Here is a 19494-nt window from a genome sequence, read left to right as displayed (position 1 = left end):
TTAAAAGTATTATGTGCACTTAAAAGTTCCGTGGATAAAATAACTTGTATCGATATCTGACTGAATCTCACATGCGGGATATTACAATATAAGAGTGATGGGAATTTAGTTAAAATTAAATTTAAGATGAACAAATTAAGCACAAAGGGGCTGCAGATACTTAGGGGCTATCTATCCTCATAGGAAGTCTTTTTGGATGTAATTGTCCTTTCCCCCTAGATTCAAAATCACCCTAAGCAGTGCTGCAAAATTTTTATTTCATCTCCTCGTCGGAAGTCTTTTTGGATGTAATTGTCCTTTCCCCCTAGCATTGATGAGTTTGTTTCACTATAAGTTCAAATTAGGGAGTCACCACCACAATTAGGAAGTTAGGGATTGTCCTTTCCCCCACATGTTGGTGCCATTCTCCCGCCCCATTATAACTTTAACAATTAAGCATATAACAATTAAGAACATTTGATTATTTTCCCACACAAACTTATATTACTTTTACTCTAAAGACTTTAAAGGGTCTAAGTTAACACTAAAGATAGAACGTGCTCCTTAAAATACCTATTCATACACTTGCTCAAAGATTGCAACTGGGTGCTTTTCTCATTGGAGAGTTTTTCACAATAAAACAAGTTATGGGTATAGCAAGAACACAAGAAACACAAGAAACCACTTTCATGTACAAGAAACAACCTTTTAAAGAAGAGACAAAACAAAAAAAATTATGCCATATTTTACATTAAAAACAAGCTACTTTAATCATGCCTTTCGCTATAAAAACAAAACAAAAGAATAATGTTCAAGGGAGTTTGGAAACACTACGACTCTAGACACTTTATTAGCCCCCCCCCCCCCCCCCCCCCCCCCCCCCCCCCACACACACACACTTAGGGGAAGCATTGTCCTCAATGATTCAAAGAAAAAGAAATTAAAAGAGAATAAGAAGAAGTAGAAGAAGAAGGAGTAGAAGAAGGAGAAGAAGAAAGAGTAGGAGAAGGAGAGAAGAGAGCTAGAGGAAAGCTCACAATTGTTCATTGAGGTCCATAAGGAGGACCTTGGAGATGAAGGTGTTGCATCATCTATCGGAGCATTTCATTATTTTCTTTATTGATGCGGTTGCCCTTTTGGACTTCATTTCTAAGTCCGGAGATTTCAACACCTTTCCTTTGTTGCTCGGTGCTCATCCTTTCAACGTCATTATGTATCCATGCCCATCTTTGATCTTCATTTAGTTTATCGGTGTCATGGCCATGGTGCTTCTCTTGGTGCAAGTTAGCACTTCCTCCCACATCGTGGTGCAAGTTAGCACCTTCTCCTTCATCATAATCTTGCTCACCAAGAACCTGCACATCATCAACATACAACAATTTGCTTCCACCTCGGTGGTAGTCCGAGATGGGTTAGGAAGTAAAAACAAGATTGGCACATTTAGCTTGAGTTGGTGATGGAGGGGTGGACGAGGTTTAACGAAATTTATAGCAATGAGGGTGTCTATGTTAAGCCTATTGTTGCCATCAATTTGTTTGATCCCTTCATCCTCACTCACTCCAAAACACCTAGCTATGTATGTAATGATGCCACCCACCACTATGTCTCCTTTACCGGCTGGCCTAGTACCTACGAAGTCTAGGTAAATCAAATAGAAACAAGTGTTGACAAGGTGGTTGTAGAGCATTGCCCACAACATGAAGAGCTCATCGGTTCTAGTGTTTCCTAGCTCGGTTCTACCCCAAATAGTGCAAGTCATTACCCTTTGAAGGTACCTAAGTACGGGGTTGTGAATGATGCTAGCTTTATTGGCTCTAGTGACAAAGGAGCTAAGGCCGGTGATACATTCCCAAAAGACAGCAGGTTGATAGTCAACCGGCTTAAGGCTAGGATCCTAAGAATCATGGATATACCCCTCGTTTGCAAAACCTAAGGCATCACAAAAGTGCTGAAGAGACATATCATAATCAATATTCATTAGCCTAAAGGAAACTCTATGGTTAGGGTTATCATAATTCAACCTATCTTTAGTAAAAACAATGGAACTCAAAAATTCATAGGTGAAATTCTCATAATCCCTCATAGGTTCTAACATATCAGTCCAACCTAGCCTTCCTATCAACCTATAGACATCATTTCTAAGCTCTAGCATATTCAAAGTATGAGAATCAGGATATCGAGAAGGATGCAAGGGTTTAAAGATTAGAATTTTATACCTATCCCTTTGTGAATTGTCCTTAAACTTGATCCCATGATTCTTGACTTGTGCTTGCTTCTTTGAGGGAGGTCCTTCTTGAGACCTTGCTGGTTCCTTACCACTTCTTCTTGAAGCCATTAGACCTTGACCTTGGGTTGGCTTTGTGTGGTTTGGTTGAAGTTTAGGGTTTTGGAAGATTTGTGGTGGAAAGGATTGGTTTAGGGTTGGGGTTGATGTTTGAGTAAGGTTTATGAGTTTGATGATGAAGATTGGTGAAGAAATTGGGTTAGGGTTTAATGGTGTATGAATTTGGTGTTTGGTTGGATGAAGGTTGGTTTTGATTGGTGGTTAAGTTTGGAATGATGAATTGGGATAATTTGGTTAAGAATTTGTTGGATTTGGTGGAGTTATGGAGGTTTGGAGGTTGGGGGTTGATGACATGCTGTCATTACGTAATTTTTAGGACTTATTGTGACATTTTGTTAGAGTTCTCATGCAATTTTCACTATTCCGGGGTACAAAAAGATGAAAAACTGAAGTTCTGCCAGACCAAATCGCGCCACGCCAAAATGGATCCTTGCCGCGATTTTTGAACAAAAAATACACACTTCCTGTAAAGAGGAAATCGCGGCACGCCTATATACATGGAGCGGCGCGATTTTGCTAGGTCAGGCCCATAAATCTCTATAAATACTGCACTCAGCCAGAAGAAAAAGAGTTACGATTTTGGAGAGCAAAGTGCAATTTTGAGACATCGGAGACGGCTAGAAGGGCGATTTCTTCAACCTTTTACCAATTCATGTATGTTTTAATTATTTCATTGATTATGCTATTTGTAAACTCAATTATGAGTAGCTAAATCTCTTAGAGATTAGATCCGAGATGAATCTTTGTAACCCTAATTGACACATGTTGCTGTGAAACTCTATTTTGTTTATGAATTCAATTCTAGTTTATTCAATTCAATCGTTCTTTATGCTTTTTATATCTTGATCACATATAACTTGATTTCGTGAGAATGAATGACCACTGACCATGGCTTTCAACTTAGACCTAATTGAATTGTTCTAATAAACAGGGTTAGTCTAGGAATAGATAATCGTTTGTTAGTGATAATAGGTTAACGTTCGGTAAAACCTTCAAGAATTATTAGACCACCTAAGGAATTAGGGGCTGTAGTTTAAGAAGAGGTTCCTAACTCAAGGGATTGATTAGGGCTATTTTGTTAATCATCGTAAATTAAAAAAGGATTCATAACAAATAGGTGCAGTAGACCAATTAGGGGAACTTAGAGGATTCGACGGATCTGATCTCATCTTTCTCTCATATTATCTTAATCAAATCTTCTCTTTTATTTGATTTCATAAAATCAAACCAAATCTTCTGCCTAATGGCAAACTAAAAATAAACTTTACACATCCTAATTATATAACGAAATTGAATTATTGAAGTTAAAAACAGTCCTCGTGGGATCGATATTTTTACTACTTCGATAGTATTTGGTGCACTTGCCAAACGTCTATCAAATTTTTGGCGCCGTTGCCGGGGACTGTTGAATTATTTCAACAAGGCAATTACGTTATAATTTAGGGTTTTTGCAATTTAATTTTCTGTTTTTAATTTTTATTTTTCTGCTTTCATATTCACTTGATTACTTTGCGTTGTGCAGTGCTACTAAGGTATTTTGCTGTTTATGCGAGGTAAACAGAGCTCAGACGACTTAGAGTACGATCCGGAAATTGAAAGGACTGCTAGAGCACTTCGGAAAGCTGTCCGGTCGCAAAGGTTAGCTCAGTTCGTTCCACCGGGTGTTCGAGAACAAATACCGGAGCCACTCTCAACTGAATCTGAAACGATCTCTTCTCCTAAATCTGCAACTATGGAAGGAGAAGGAGTTGTACCACCGAGACCTAAGCTAGGAGACTACGGGTTAGCCACTCATCGCGGTCAACTGACCCATACTTTTCAACCAGCTAACCTCGTAGCTTTCGACATCAAGACAACTGTCCTCAACGGTTTGAGGGACAAGCAATTCGATGGGACTGAAGCTATGAGTCCTCATGAACAATTGAGCCGCTTTGCTGAAACCTGCGAGTTTTGTGTGCAACCAGCCACCGTGACGGAAGCACAAAAGAAACTAAGGCTATTTCCTTTCACCTTGACGGGAAGAGCAAAAGATTGGTTGCTAACAATACCAAACGGGACTGTCCAAACATGGGAAGAGTTAGAGCTGAAGTTCTTGGAGAAATATTTCCCTCTGTCTAAGTATTGGGACAAGAAGATGGAGATCTCTAACTTCAAGCAAGGAGAAGGTGAATCATTGTATGATGCTTGGGAGCGATTCAATTTGCTTCTTAAGAGGTGCCCTAATCATGAGTTCACCGAGAAACAATACCTCCAAATCTTCACTGAGGGGGTAACACCAAACACTAGAATGTTCTTAGATGCTTCCGCGGGAGGTAGTCTCAAGAGCAAAACTGATCATGAAGTCCAAGCTTTAATTGAGAACATGGCTGGAAATGAGTATCGGGCTGAAGCTAAGAAGAAAGAAAGAGGAGTGTTTGGGGTGAGTGAACAAACTGCTATCCTTGCTAACCAAGCAGCTATGAACAAACAAATCGAAGCTCTAACTAAGGAGTTTCAAGGCTTCACTTTGGCTCATAAGCAACAACAAGTGGCTGCAATCAAATGTGACCTATGTGGTGAAGAACATCCCAATGGTGAATGTGTTCCAGAAGGATCAAGTGAAGAAGCTAACTTCATGGGAGGTTATCAAAGGCAGAATCAATACTACAATTCAGACATCAATAAGCATCCAAATCTAAGCTACTCAAATAACAATGCTTTGAACTCTCAGATGCTCACTCCTCCTCAACAACAACAAAGGAAGCCATCAACTCTTGAGGAAACTATGATGAACTTCATGAAGATGACTCAAGGCAACTTTGAAGAGATGAAGAAGAGTCAAGAAGCTGAAAGAAAGAACAATGAAGCTTCTAGGAAGATGCTTGAAACTCAACTGGGGCAATTAGCTAAGCAATTGGCTGAACAAAACAAAGGCGGATTCTCAGGTAACACTAAAGACAACCCTAAGAATGAGTCTTGTGATGCTATTGAATTGAGGAGCAAAAAGGTTTTGACACCTTTAGTTCCAAAAGCTCCAAAGAAGGTTGGTGATGTAGTTGAGGTGGAGGAGAATGATGTAGTTGAAAAAAATGATGAGGGTGTAGTTGAAAAAGAAAATGATCATGGAGAAGTTGAAAACGAAAGGAAGAAAAAAATAGAGGGAGAAAAAAGTGAGAAGTTAATTGATGAAGATTTAATCTTGAGGAAGACGAAGAGTCAAATATTGAAGGATGGAGACAAACCACCTGTTATTCCATCATATGTGAAGCTTCCATACCCTCACCTTTCGAAGAAGAAAGAAAAGGATGAAGGTCAATTCAAGAAGTTCATGCAACTTTTCTCACAACTTCAGGTGAATATTCCTTTCGGCGAAGCTCTTGATCAAATGCCGTTATATGCTAAGTTCATGAAAGACTTGTTGACTAAACGAAGGAAGCCTAAGGATGATGAGAACATTTCACTTTCTGAAAACTGTAGTGCTATTCTTCAAAAGAAGCTGCCACCTAAGCTGAAGGATCCTGGTGCTTTTACTATCCATTGTTCAATTGGACCGGTAGACATTGGAAGAGCTTTATGTGACTTGGGAGCAAGTATCAACCTGATGCCTCTCCTTTTTTGGCCAAGTTTCTATAAATTTATATAGCTTTGGTCTCTTTATATTTTTTCTTTATTTTTCAGCTTCATTGCTTGTGAGTGTTCGAATAAAAATGAGTGTAGTGATGTTCCCCCCTGACCCTCTATCCTTTTGTTGTTTTGGCATGTAGATAAATAATTGTTAATTTTAAATTGCTTTTGCTTCGCATTGCTTTCATCAGTAATACTGCATTCAGAACTTACATATCAAATATAGCTGATATTGTTAATTTCAACAATAGCATTTTTGATGGAGAAAATATTTTTCTTATTGTCATTTTCTGGAAATGTTTATTAAGTTCGGTTTCATATACTTATGCTAAGTATATATGTCTTCTTTTGTCAAACAGCTTTTCCCAAACCTTGACAAGGTAGTCTTTTTGAACGATGATGTGGTGATTCAACGCGACTTGTCTGCACTTTGGGAAATTGACCTTGAAGGCAAGGTAAATGGCGCTGTGGAAACTTGCAGAGGAGAAGATGATTGGGTAATGTCTAAACATTTTAGGAACTACTTCAATTTTTCTCATCCCCTCATATCAAATCATTTGGACCCTGATGAGTGTGCATGGGCGTATGGAATGAATATCTTCGATCTTGGTGCATGGAGAAGAACTAATATAAGAGAAACTTATCATTCCTGGCTTAAAGAGGTAAAAGTTCATATAAACTCAGACTTATTTTGGTTACGAAAGTAAACACATAAACTCAGTCTAATACAACTTCAGTGTATCAAAATTTTTAAATTATTGGTGTTCATCCATAAATTAATTATAAGGCAGTAGTTATGTGGGAACACAGGTGACCATTTGCTTCCTTTTGCTTTTGTTTATTTGAATAATTATTAACACAAAATGAGAGAACAATTGATTGGTTAACGCTGTTCAAGTACATGCTTAATTATGTTCAGTGGATAGTTCATGGATATTACAGGGTGTCACTACTCATTAACCATCCATTGGACACAATTAACCATGATTTTCAACGTCATTGACCACGACTTTCGGGTGTATATTTGAACCCTTGAAAGTCGTAGTTCATGAGGTTCAAAATCTTGGTTAGTTACATTCAGCGGATGATCAGTGAGTTGCAACACCTTGTTATATTCACCATGTATCTATTGAATGTAATTAACCACATATTTGAACTGCAATAACCATCTAAATTGTTGTCAAAATCTGTGTCAAAATATTATTTTTGTATTAGAAAGAAAACCCTTCCTCTCCTTTTTTCTGAAATTGAGATAGGGTGATGGAGGTTAGAAAGTCTTGGTTGGTCATTTGTTCTTCAATTTTTCTGTTTACATAAGAGTATATTATTACTGACAACTTCTCGATGGCAGAATCTGAGGTCAAACCTAACAATGTGGAAGCTAGGAACCCTACCTCCTGCGTTGATTGCATTTAAAGGTCACGTTCATCCAATCGATCCCTCTTGGCACATGCTTGGCTTAGGCTATCAGAGCAATACGAATATTGAGAACGTGAAAAAGGCCGTTGTTATTCACTACAACGGCCAGTCAAAACCCTGGTTACCAATTGGCTTTGAACATCTTCGGCCATTTTGGACTAAGTATGTCAATTATTCAAATGTTTTTGTGAAGAACTGTCATATCCAAGAATCGTAGTCCGCTGCCGACTAGCTCTATGGTTTGATTTGTACAACAGTGAATATGAAAGGGATCAGATTTCATCTAAATTTTTTGCGTCTTGATATTTTCTTCAAGACGATAGAAAAAATGGCTGAGAGGGCAAAGCGATTAAAAGACTTTGTTGGTGGATTTGCTACCATTCCTACATTTTTGCAGAAAGAGTTATTACAGTCTCTAAATGGCATTGAGAATCATTTGAGTCCTTCAGTTGTGACATGAAAAACACATCCTCTATTTTTGGTTGGTGAATGTGTTCCAGAAGGATCAAGTGAAGAAGCTAACTTCATGGGAGGTTATCAAAGGCAGAATCAATACTACAATTCAGACATCAATAAGCATCCAAATCTAAGCTACTCAAATAACAATGCTTTGAACTCTCAGATGCTCACTCCTCCTCAACAACAACAAAGGAAGCCATCAGCTCTTGAGGAAACTATGATGAACTTCATGAAGATGACTCAAGGCAACTTTGAAGAGATGAAGAAGAGTCAAGAAGCTGAAAGAAAGAACAATGAAGCTTCTAGGAAGATGCTTGAAACTCAACTGGGGCAATTAGCTAAGCAATTGGCTGAACAAAACAAAGGCGGATTCTCAGGTAACACTAAAGACAACCCTAAGAATGAGTCTTGTAATGCTATTGAATTGAGGAGCAAAAAGGTTTTGACACCTTTAGTTCCAAAAGCTCCAATGAAGGTTGGTGATGTAGTTGAGGTGGAGGAGAATGATGTAGTTGAAAAAAATGATGAGGGTGTAGTTGAAAAAGAAAATGATCATGGAGAAGTTGAAAACGAAAGGAAGAAAAAAATAGAGGGAGAAAAAAGTGAGAAGTTAATTGATGAAGATTTAATCTTGAGGAAGACGAAGAGTCAAATATTGAAGGATGGAGACAAACCACCTGTTATTCCATCATATGTGAAGCTTCCATACCCTCACCTTTCGAAGAAGAAAGAAAAGGATGAAGGTCAATTCAAGAAGTTCATGCAACTTTTCTCACAACTTCAGGTGAATATTCCTTTCGGCGAAGCTCTTGATCAAATGCCGTTATATGCTAAGTTCATGAAAGACTTGTTGACTAAACGAAGGAAGCCTAAGGATGATGAGAACATTGCACTTTCTGAAAACTGTAGTGCTATTCTTCAAAAGAAGCTGCCACCTAAGCTGAAGGATCCTGGTGCTTTTACTATCCATTGTTCAATTGGACCGATAGACATTGGAAGAGCTTTATGTGACTTGGGAGCAAGTATCAACCTGATGCCTCTCCTTTTTTGGCCAAGTTTCTATAAATTTATATAGCTTTGGTCTCTTTATATTTTTTCTTTATTTTTTAGCTTCATTGCTTGTGAGTGTTCGAATAAAAATGAGTGTAGTGATGTTCCCCCCTGACCCTCTATCCTTTTGTTGTTTTGGCATGTAGATAAATAATTGTTAATTTTAAATTGCTTTTGCTTCGCATTGCTTTCATCAGTAATACTGCATTCAGAACTTACATATCAAATATAGCTGATATTGTTAATTTCAACAATAGCATTTTTGATGGAGAAAATATTTTTCTTATTGTCATTTTCTGGAAATGTTTATTAAGTTCGGTTTCATATACTTATGCTAAGTATATATGTCTTCTTTTGTCAAACAGCTTTTCCCAAACCTTGACAAGGTAGTCTTTTTGAACGATGATGTGGTGATTCAACGCGACTTGTCTGCACTTTGGGAAATTGACCTTGAAGGCAAGGTAAATGGCGCTGTGGAAACTTGCAGAGGAGAAGATGATTGGGTAATGTCTAAACATTTTAGGAACTACTTCAATTTTTCTCATCCCCTCATATCAAATCATTTGGACCCTGATGAGTGTGCATGGGCGTATGGAATGAATATCTTCGATCTTGGTGCATGGAGAAGAACTAATATAAGAGAAACTTATCATTCCTGGCTTAAAGAGGTAAAAGTTCATATAAACTCAGACTTATTTTGGTTACGAAAGTAAACACATAAACTCAGTCTAATACAACTTCAGTGTATCAAAATTTTTAAATTATTGGTGTTCATCCATAAATTAATTATAAGGCAGTAGTTATGTGGGAACACAGGTGACCATTTGCTTCCTTTTGCTTTTGTTTATTTGAATAATTATTAACACAAAATGAGAGAACAATTGATTGGTTAACGCTGTTCAAGTACATGCTTAATTATGTTCAGTGGATAGTTCATGGATATTACAGGGTGTCACTACTCATTAACCATCCATTGGACACAATTAACCATGATTTTCAACGTCATTGACCACGACTTTCGGGTGTATATTTGAACCCTTGAAAGTCGTAGTTCATGAGGTTCAAAATCTTGGTTAGTTACATTTAGCGGATGATCAGTGAGTTGCAACACCTTGTTATATTCACCATGTATCTATTGAATGTAATTAACCACATATTTGAACTGCAATAACCATCTAAATTGTTGTCAAAATCTGTGTCAAAATATTATTTTTGTATTAGAAAGAAAACCCTTCCTCTCCTTTTTTCTGAAATTGAGATAGGGTGATGGAGGTTAGAAAGTCTTGGTTGGTCATTTGTTCTTCAATTTTTCTGTTTACATAAGAGTATATTATTACTGACAACTTCTCGATGGCAGAATCTGAGGTCAAACCTAACAATGTGGAAGCTAGGAACCCTACCTCCTGCGTTGATTGCATTTAAAGGTCACGTTCATCCAATCGATCCCTCTTGGCACATGCTTGGCTTAGGCTATCAGAGCAATACGAATATTGAGAACGTGAAAAAGGCCGTTGTTATTCACTACAACGGCCAGTCAAAACCCTGGTTACCAATTGGCTTTGAACATCTTCGGCCATTTTGGACTAAGTATGTCAATTATTCAAATGTTTTTGTGAAGAACTGTCATATCCAAGAATCGTAGTCCGCTGCCGACTAGCTCTATGGTTTGATTTGTACAACAGTGAATATGAAAGGGATCAGATTTCATCTAAATTTTTTGCGTCTTGATATTTTCTTCAAGACGATAGAAAAAATGGCTGAGAGGGCAAAGCGATTAAAAGACTTTGTTGGTGGATTTGCTACCATTCCTACATTTTTGCAGAAAGAGTTATTACAGTCTCTAAATGGCATTGAGAATCATTTGAGTCCTTCAGTTGTGACATGAAAAACACATCCTCTATTTTTGGTTGGTGAAAGGATATACTATTATTGATCTTCTATGGAACAATATAACAAAGATTCCATAGTTGAATATTGGAGAATAAACTGAATGGTAAAAAGTCACCAGGACCTGTTTCATCAATCTTGTTGGTGTTGAGAACATTACTACTAGGACAATTAATTTGTGAGATTCCCCCCTTCTAGAGAATCATTTTTTAGTTTCTTTAAATTTTGTTATTACCAATTTTTACCTTCACCAACTTTGATTTGTTATTATCATATGATGATGGTGAATTCTAGGAGTAGTGCATGAGATTGCTTTGTTACGGGTCCATTCAACTGGGGAATTGTTTGTAGGATAAATATATATATATATATATATATATATATATATATATATATATATATATTGTTATTCATTATGTAAGACTACCAGACATTGGAAATGTGCAGAAAATTCTTTTTTCCCATATTCATTTTTCTTTTCATATTGCTTTCACAATGTTGCATTACTCAAAAGCTCACAAGATTTATCGGATCATAACTCCAAACCACATTAATTGGTGATGACCCGATCATTGTTTTTTTGATTTGGAGCGTAACTTTTAGAGGTTGAGCAATCTGAGCGGCATATAAAGCAACCACCTTGCGTTATCATACACATGATAAAACCACATGAATCAATCACAAACAAGACACTAAAATTTGGGTTGTTACTATTTGAAGGTTCAAAGAGAAAAATTGTGTTGAAAAGCAAAAAATATTTCTTGCAATAGGGCATTGCCAAATGGAGACAAGTTGCTTAAATGGAACAAGGTTGTGTCTTAGTTTGAGTTACAACCAGGAGATATTAACAAAATTGCATTCAATGTCTTAAAAGTGAAAAAAAAATCCTTAAGAAAGAGAATGAGCTAGATGTAGCTTTGGATTGACAATAAACTGCTGTAATTTTTGTGTGCTTCTAGTCCTTTACTTTACTATGGTTATAATTATTCTTGCAACTAGCTAGATAAATTAGCCAGGACTACATCTGCAACTTCGAATGAAATGTCAGTTTTGAAGCTCGTTACATGTGACCAGCCAGCCAGAACTTCGCAGGAAAGGGATAATGTGTCACTCGCTAGCCAACATCCTTTTTTCCGTTTTCAATAAGAATCGTTGTTCGAATGTTAACAAGGACTTTGAAATCATTCAGCAAGCTTTAATAGACACCAGCAGCAACACAGAATCACTCTTCATTACGTATTTATTGAAGTCGTAAAAAAAGAAGGCAAGTCATTCAGTAATTAAAACCCGGTTTCATGGCCTCCAACTCCGGGTTCTCAATGAAGATCTTCTTTTGGAACATTTGTGGAATGGGTTCCTCATTTATAATGGCGTATTCTCTTCTAATTTGGGGGACATATATATTTTTGAGGCTGAATTGCTTGGATTCATTATTGCTAGGGAATTTGATGCGTGTAATCACTAGGGGTTGCTTTGATTGAGGGAGATTCTTCTTGCGTTTAAGAAATCTGAATTGGTGCCTTGTATCTGGGGAAATAGATGACATAATTCTTTCATTTTGGGTCTTCAAGTTCTTTCTTCTCATATTTTTGGTGGGATGATTTGCCTGATTTTATTTGGGAAGATTTCTTTAGGAACATATATGGCATGCCAAATTATCGTTTTCCATAATTTTGTTTGATTTTCATCTATTTTTTCTTCGTTGTTTCTTAGAGTGTTTTGGTTTGGTCCCCCCTCTCTTGTACATATTTTCCCTTTGTTTGCAGGAGTATTTATATGAGTGAGTGGCAGCGGAAGGGGGTTTCTTGGAGGTGTCGACCTAGTCGGGATGTCTAAACTTCTCCTTGATGTCTTCCTCACTCTTCACTAAAAAAAAATTGTGCTTAGAAAATCTTTTTTTTCATAGGATTCAAAATATTCTTTTGTATACTCTAAATGCTTATGATTTAATCTTTGAAAAATTAGTCTTGATATAAGTTTTGAGAAAAAACCAGAGTAAATTGTTGATTTTTCAGGATTAACTATTTGTCGATATGGTAATGCATATCTATGGAAAATATTTTTAGGGCCTGAATTGAAGATACGTTTCCTTTACATGACACCATAATATCATCAACATAGAGTGTGTGTGAGGGGACCTGAAAGTTTCTTGTTCTTCCAATGAGTTCAAGCTTGATTTGTTCCACAAGTTTTCCAATACCTCTGCTCAAAACATCTTCGTCAATGCAAAAGAGGAGAGGTGACAAAGGGTCACCTTGTCTCACTCCTCTTTTACATTTGAAATAACTATGTTGATACATTAACAACAATTGATGATGTAGCCGGCTCAAGAATAACCTATATCCAATAACAAATTTTTTCATTGAAACCAAAATCCTTCAAGACTATTAGTAAAGAACTCCATTCCAATGTGTCAAATGCCTTTGATATATCAACTTTGAAAGCTACATTACCACCAAAGGATATTTTTTGCAATCAGTTGATGGTTTAAGAGGTGCTACAAATACAATATATATCTGATGTTCTTGCCTTTTATGAAGCCTATTTACTTAGAAGAGATAATGTTCAACAAGATTGAGGCATGCCTATCAACTTTTGGAGTGAGAACAATTGTGTTTGAGTTGAAATTTGGTAGGAGTTAACCATGACTCCATGAGTAAAGAATTCCAGCACAACCTTGAAACACATCTTCTTTGACCATATTCCAAAAAGTTTGAAAAAAAAAGAAGCTATAAATCAATATGGTCAATCCTTATTTAAAGCAAAGACAACATTTTGACATTTGCTATCATCAAAACCTTATAGACATTGTTATAAAATTAACTTTGGTTCAACAATGACATTTGCTATGTACATGAAATTTTTTTAAACAAACATTCAAGATTCATACTATTATCACACTTTAAAGGTCTTTCAGGGTTATAATATGCTTATGCTAAGGTGAGATATATTTGGAAAAGTAGGCTAAGAAAACAACTTAGAGTTAGAATTTAACCTAAGGATCCCTAAATCGTGAACTATTTCCAACTTTCCTTCTCTGCAGCAAAGCAAGATGGGTTTTCTTTTTATTTTTAAAGAAACCAATTTTGGCTTTTGATTTTTTATATTTTTTTGTGTAGACCTACTTTTTGTGTTTTTTCTACATTTCTCATTCTTTTTCTTTCTTTTGACAACCAAGTTTTACTGCTACGCCACCTCAAATTTAGAAAGTTGTTAATTCTAAAGGAAAATTGTTGTTCACACATATCATAAGGCTGGCAAACACATGTGAAAGACAAAATTTCCCCCTTGGCAGTTAATTGCCGAGGAATTCAAATCCGGATGCAGTTAACTGCCGAGGAAAACCTCGGCAGTTAACTATCGAGGAAAATGTTTCATCAGATGAAACAGTCACCTGCTCCCCCTACACACTATTTTCTCATCAACTTCCATACCACTTTCATCTAATCCCCTAAATCCAATATTTTTTTCATCAAATCTTGCTCCAAAATCATTGAAGCATCAAGCATAGGAGGTATCAACACACTTTTGACGTAAAAAAACAGGTATTAAGCATTTTAATCGGTTGGTTTTTAGCTGTTTTTGTTGTTTTTTCCGTCAGTTTACGTAGAGAACTGTCATGGGAATCCTTGGCAGTGTAATGCCAAGATGAACCTCGGCAGTTACCTGCCGAAGTAAATTTCGGTAGTTAACTGCCGAGGAAAACTTGGGGAAAAATTTGAAAACGCAGGAAAAGGCAGCTATTGTCATTTTTTCAATTTTTTTTGTTTGTTTTTTTTTTGATTTTTTTTGTTTTAATTCATTATGGCCTCTGTTGTCAAAGCGAAAATGTGCCGCAGCACGGCCATCCCAAAAATTGACGCGGCGCAGGATGCGGGCGCGTTGCGGGCGCTATTACATGACGCAGAAACTAATATATTTAATATTAAAATACTAAAATACCTTATATTACTACTATTATTTTTTGCTCAAGTAGTGGTTTATTATTTTTTATAACCATTATTGATCTATTATTAATAAATAATACAACATTTATAATGTTAAATTAAAAAACTAATTAGTTTACAAAATAAGTTAGAAAATATTAATAAAAATTAGAGAACCACAAAAAGTAGGAATATTTTTTTAGGCAATCCACATGAAGTAGTTAAATCAAATAATAAATACCTTAGTGAATAGTAAGTGGCAGCCTGGTTTCAAAAAAAAAAAAAAGTAAGTGGTAGCCTTGTAAGCTTAAAAGGTATGCACGTGGTCTTTGTTTAGGTGAACAGTAATTACAAAGTACTGTAACTGTAAAGTTGTTTTTTTTTTTGACAAAAACAAAGGATATTCATTCATTCATATTGATAGAATACATCAGAGCCTATAACATGATCAATATCGCTAAAAACGTAAAGGGTGAATCTGCGAACAAACTCACAGCACCCAAGTTAATAGCATTCAACGACAAAATGCCTACAAATAATATGATAAAATCTAAATCACCAGAAGACACATGCTTCTGGATCTGCAACGTTGACGCCCAAATCATTGATTGAATTTGTGATTGTCTGAAGCTGATCTTTCAATACGAAGCAAACGAACACCGCACAACAAAAGATACGAAATCAAACAACGCCGCACAAGACGATGAACAACACAACGTGGCATTAAGACGACGAAATCACGAAAAAACACAAGAAAAACTTGATGTATGTGGAGATCAATTATTTAGATTGAAAGAAAGGGGAAAAGAGATGCAGAGGGGTGATTTTAGGTCAATTTTCAAAAATTGACCTAAACTCACCCCTCCTCGATGTGTGAAAGAGGAAGAAAACTTAGAGAGAAGACAGAGTTTCTCTCACTAAAATTGAGTATTTGGCAACATGTAACTGTAAAGTTGTTGTTAAAAGGAAAATACAGCTGTATCCCACAAAAATTCTCTTTCCTCTTTAATGGTTAGATTTTAATCTCACAAAAATTCTCTTTCCTCTTTAACCGTTAGATTTTAATCTCACAAAAATTCTCTTTCCTCTTCCTCCCCTTGTCTTTCCTCTTCCTCCCCATGTCTCTCTCTCTCTCTCTTCTGAAACTCATCGGAAAAAACTTCCAGCTCTGGAAACTCACCGGAAAACACCCAAAAAATGAAAAAGCGGGCGCTTTGACCCGCTTTTGACCCGCTCCGCTCCACGTAAAAGCGGCTGCGAAACCCGCTTTCCCCTAACGCGCTGCGCGGTGGCGTTGTGACGCGGCAACCCATTTTTGGCCGCTACGCGCCGTGATAGCGTCGGGAGCGGCCGCGTTTGACAACAGAGATTATGGCATTGATGTTTATGCATTAGTTAGTTGTCAATTCATATTTTTGTTTTGTTTAATTATAGTTATGGTTGAGAACGCAGAAGATGATCCGGGAGAGACAAAATCAAATTTTGTCGAAAAATCTGGAGATGTCAAACCGCCTAAGGTTGAAGCCAAACCAAACATTGATGGAGCTTCCGTCCATGTTGAAGCTTCTAAATATGTTGACTCCGGTCTCCTCCCACTTCATGCCCATGAATTTGACACGGCTTAGTTTTTTCGAACAACATTAAATGGAAAGATAGAGAAGACATGCTTGAGTGGGCACATCGTCAAGCAAATAAGGCGGGATTTATAATTGTTACACAAAGATCAAGCTTGATCAATCCAGTGTTGCGACTAGTGTGTGAAAGGAGTGGACCTCACAAAGTGCCGAAAAAAAACTGAAGCATGCGTCAACGGGCTCAAGAAAATATGGGTGCTTGTTCATGCTTAGTGGATATCTTAGTAGGAAAACAAATGAATGGGGATTGAACATTCTTAATGAAGTTCACAACCATGCGATGGAGCCGGCTTTAGAAGGACACATTCTTGCCGGTTGATTAAAGGAGGATGATAAGAAGATTATACGTGACTTGACCAAGAGCAAGATGCTTCCAAGAAATATTTTGATAAATTTAAAGAACAAAAGACCACATTGCATGACTAATATCAAGCAAGTGTACAATGAACGTCAACAAATATGAAAGGCAAATAGAGGTGACAAGACGTTGTTGCAATATCTAATCTCTAAGTTGGAGGAGCACAACTATACTTATTTCTCAAGAACACAAAGTGAAAGTACTACAATTAAAGATATATTTTGGGCTCATCCAACATCAGTTAAGTTGTTTAACAATTTACCAACGGTTTTGGTTATGGACTCCGCCTACAAAACCAACATGTACAAGATGCCAATGTTTGAGGTAGTTGGGGTCACGTCGACCGATTTGACATATTCGGTTGGGTTTGAATTTGTGACACATGAGAAAGAGGAAAACTTTGTTTGGATTTTAAAAATGTTGCGTAAACTTCTTACGTCAAAGATGAATATGCCTAAGGTGATTGTGACTGACAGGGATATGTCTTTGATGAAAGCGGTTGGAAATGTTTTCCCTGGAAGTTATGCAATGAATTGTTACTTTCATGTGCAAGCAAATGTTAAACAAAGGTGCATCTTAGATTGTAAATCTCCTTTGGGAAAAAAGGATGGGGAAGAGGTGAAACATGGCGATGTTGTCAAAAAAATAATGAGGGCATGGAAAGCTATGGTGGAATCGCCCACTCAAGAGTTATATGCAAATGCATTAGTGGAGTTCCAAGATGTTTGTAGTGATTTCCCACTTTTCCTAAATTATGCCATGACAACCTTGAATGAAGTGAAGGAGAAAATAGTGAGGGCATGGACAGACTATGTGTTGCATCTTGGTTGCAGAACCACCAACAGGGTAGAATCGGCTCATGATTTAGTAAAGAAATATTTGGACAATAGTGTGGGTGATTTGGGTACCTATTGGGAGAAAATACATGACATGTTGGTGCTTCAGTTCACTGCGATACAAACAACATTTGGTCATAGTGTTACCGTATTGGAACATAGATTCAAAGATGTCACTTTGTACTTCGGGTTAGGTGGTCATGTGTCTAGATATGCTTTGGACAACATTTCTTTGAAAGAGTCACGTTGTAGGGGAACATTGTGCATGTACAAGGAAATTTGTGGTTGTGTTCAATGGACATCTTACGGGCTTCCATGTGCTTGCTAAATTGCAACTAAAATCCGTGAAGACAAGCCAATTTTATTGGATGAGATGCACCATCATTGGCATAGGTTACATATGGGCGAAGAAAGTAATGACCATGGTTTTTCTGTCGATGAAGAGTGGAACGGTATTCAAAAACGTCTCAAGATACTCCCTTAAGAAATGAAGCTTGAAATCAAAGAGGTTTTGCGGCAGTTGGCATTTTCTGAAACCACCATGATGTCTCCACCACCACAAAAAGTACCAACCAAGAGAGCCAAGAAAAAAGTGGACAATTCGAGGTCTAAAGGGAAAATTACATCGACTAGTCGAATCCCTTCATCGTGGGAGGTTGTTGATTCCCAAAATCCGGATAGTCAACCGTCACCATCACCAACAAATTCATCATTTAAAAGAAAAATAGGTGCTCATCTTGGTAAAACATCACTTTCCCCACTTCCACCACCTTCTCGATATCCAAAGCCTAAGCCTATTCCAGTTAAGAGGCCTATTGATTATATGCCACGCTTCATGTTTCCATTTATTGAAAAAGTGGTGGATGTTATAGGCGATGGTCATTGTGGATTTCGGGCTATAGCCGAGTTCATGGGATGGACCGAAGAAAGTCATATCATGATTCGTACACATCTTATTCAAGAGATGAAATATCATAGAGATGATTATGTTGAAGTATATGCGGGTGAGGATCATTATAACTACATTTTAAATGGCTTACATCCTCCCGCAAATATGAAAGGTTGTGCACATCTTGTTGATAAGTGGTTGACTTTTCCGGACATGGGACACCTTATTGCTAATTATTACAAAAGGTGTGTGGTCGTGATGACAAATCTTGAAATTGGAAATCGGAATCTTTTTTCCCACTAAGAGGGCCACCACTGCTGGGTAAGCAAAAAACTCCCATCATGTGCCTTGGGGTAATTACAAATCATTTCGTGCTTATTTTTTTGAAGGATGGTTGTCCACTACCTACATCATCTACGGAGTGCCACAATCACAAGAAAGATGATGCGATGACTTGGGAAGATGAGTATTTAGATCAACATGAGTTGTTCCGAAAGCTCATGATTAATGAAAGTGGAAACAAACCGCCGCAACCACAAAAGGAGTCAAACAAAGCGGCACTATTTTGTTGGGCACTCCCTAAAAACCAAAGCAACAATTTGAAGTTATTGCGGAAGATGAGGAAGATTTTATTTCACTTGATCTTCCCCAATCACTTGGTCTTTAATGAGCGATTTTTTTGTCGGTGTTAGTCTTTTTTTTTTTAAGAAATTACACCGACGTATATTTTGTGGCCGAAATTGTAACGCCAATTTTTTGTGGCCAATATATAAGTAACATTATGTAATTTATATTGATATATATGATAATATGACTTTTATGTGGTGAAACTGGTGCAATACTTATTTATAGTTTATTAATGTTTACGCATTTGATTTATTCGTTATTACATTTCATTTAATTTTGTTCTAATGTATGATTTTTTTTAAAGCTTTTGTCAAGTGAAACATGTCTGAACTTGAAAAAATTGAAGGCCGTGTTAGGTACTCCGCTTTTAAAAAGACAATTAAGGTTATGATAACGCCGACCGACTCTCTTGATGATTTGAAGGCACAACTTAACACTTATTTTGAGCATCTTGGTGAAAATCAATATACACGTCACTTGTTT

The 19494-nt window shown here is 37.0% G+C and overlaps 1 non-coding gene and 2 pseudogenes across 1 annotated transcript; 2 read left to right on the top strand and 1 right to left on the bottom strand.

Annotated features, from left to right (window-relative positions):
* Window positions 1–4448: 4448 nt before the first annotated feature.
* Window positions 4449–4555, bottom strand: LOC146904284 (small nucleolar RNA R71). Its single transcript, XR_015020959.1, has one exon. It is a non-coding gene; the product is annotated as a small nucleolar RNA R71 (small nucleolar RNA).
* A 3118-nt stretch (window positions 4556–7673) lies between these two features.
* On the top strand, window positions 7674–10496 carry LOC146904283 (putative galacturonosyltransferase 13 pseudogene; annotated as a pseudogene).
* Window positions 10497–10607: 111 nt separating this feature from the next.
* On the top strand, window positions 10608–19076 carry LOC146904282 (uncharacterized; annotated as a pseudogene).
* The last annotated feature ends 418 nt before the right edge of the window (window positions 19077–19494 follow it).

This window comes from Medicago sativa, chromosome 7 (assembly GCF_051527215.1).
Source record: "Medicago sativa cultivar Bolivia chromosome 7, Bolivia_mono, whole genome shotgun sequence".
Lineage (NCBI taxonomy): Eukaryota > Viridiplantae > Streptophyta > Magnoliopsida > Fabales > Fabaceae > Medicago > Medicago sativa.
The sequence above is the reverse complement of the archived record's forward strand: the minus strand, read 5'-3'. Positions and strand labels throughout refer to the sequence as shown.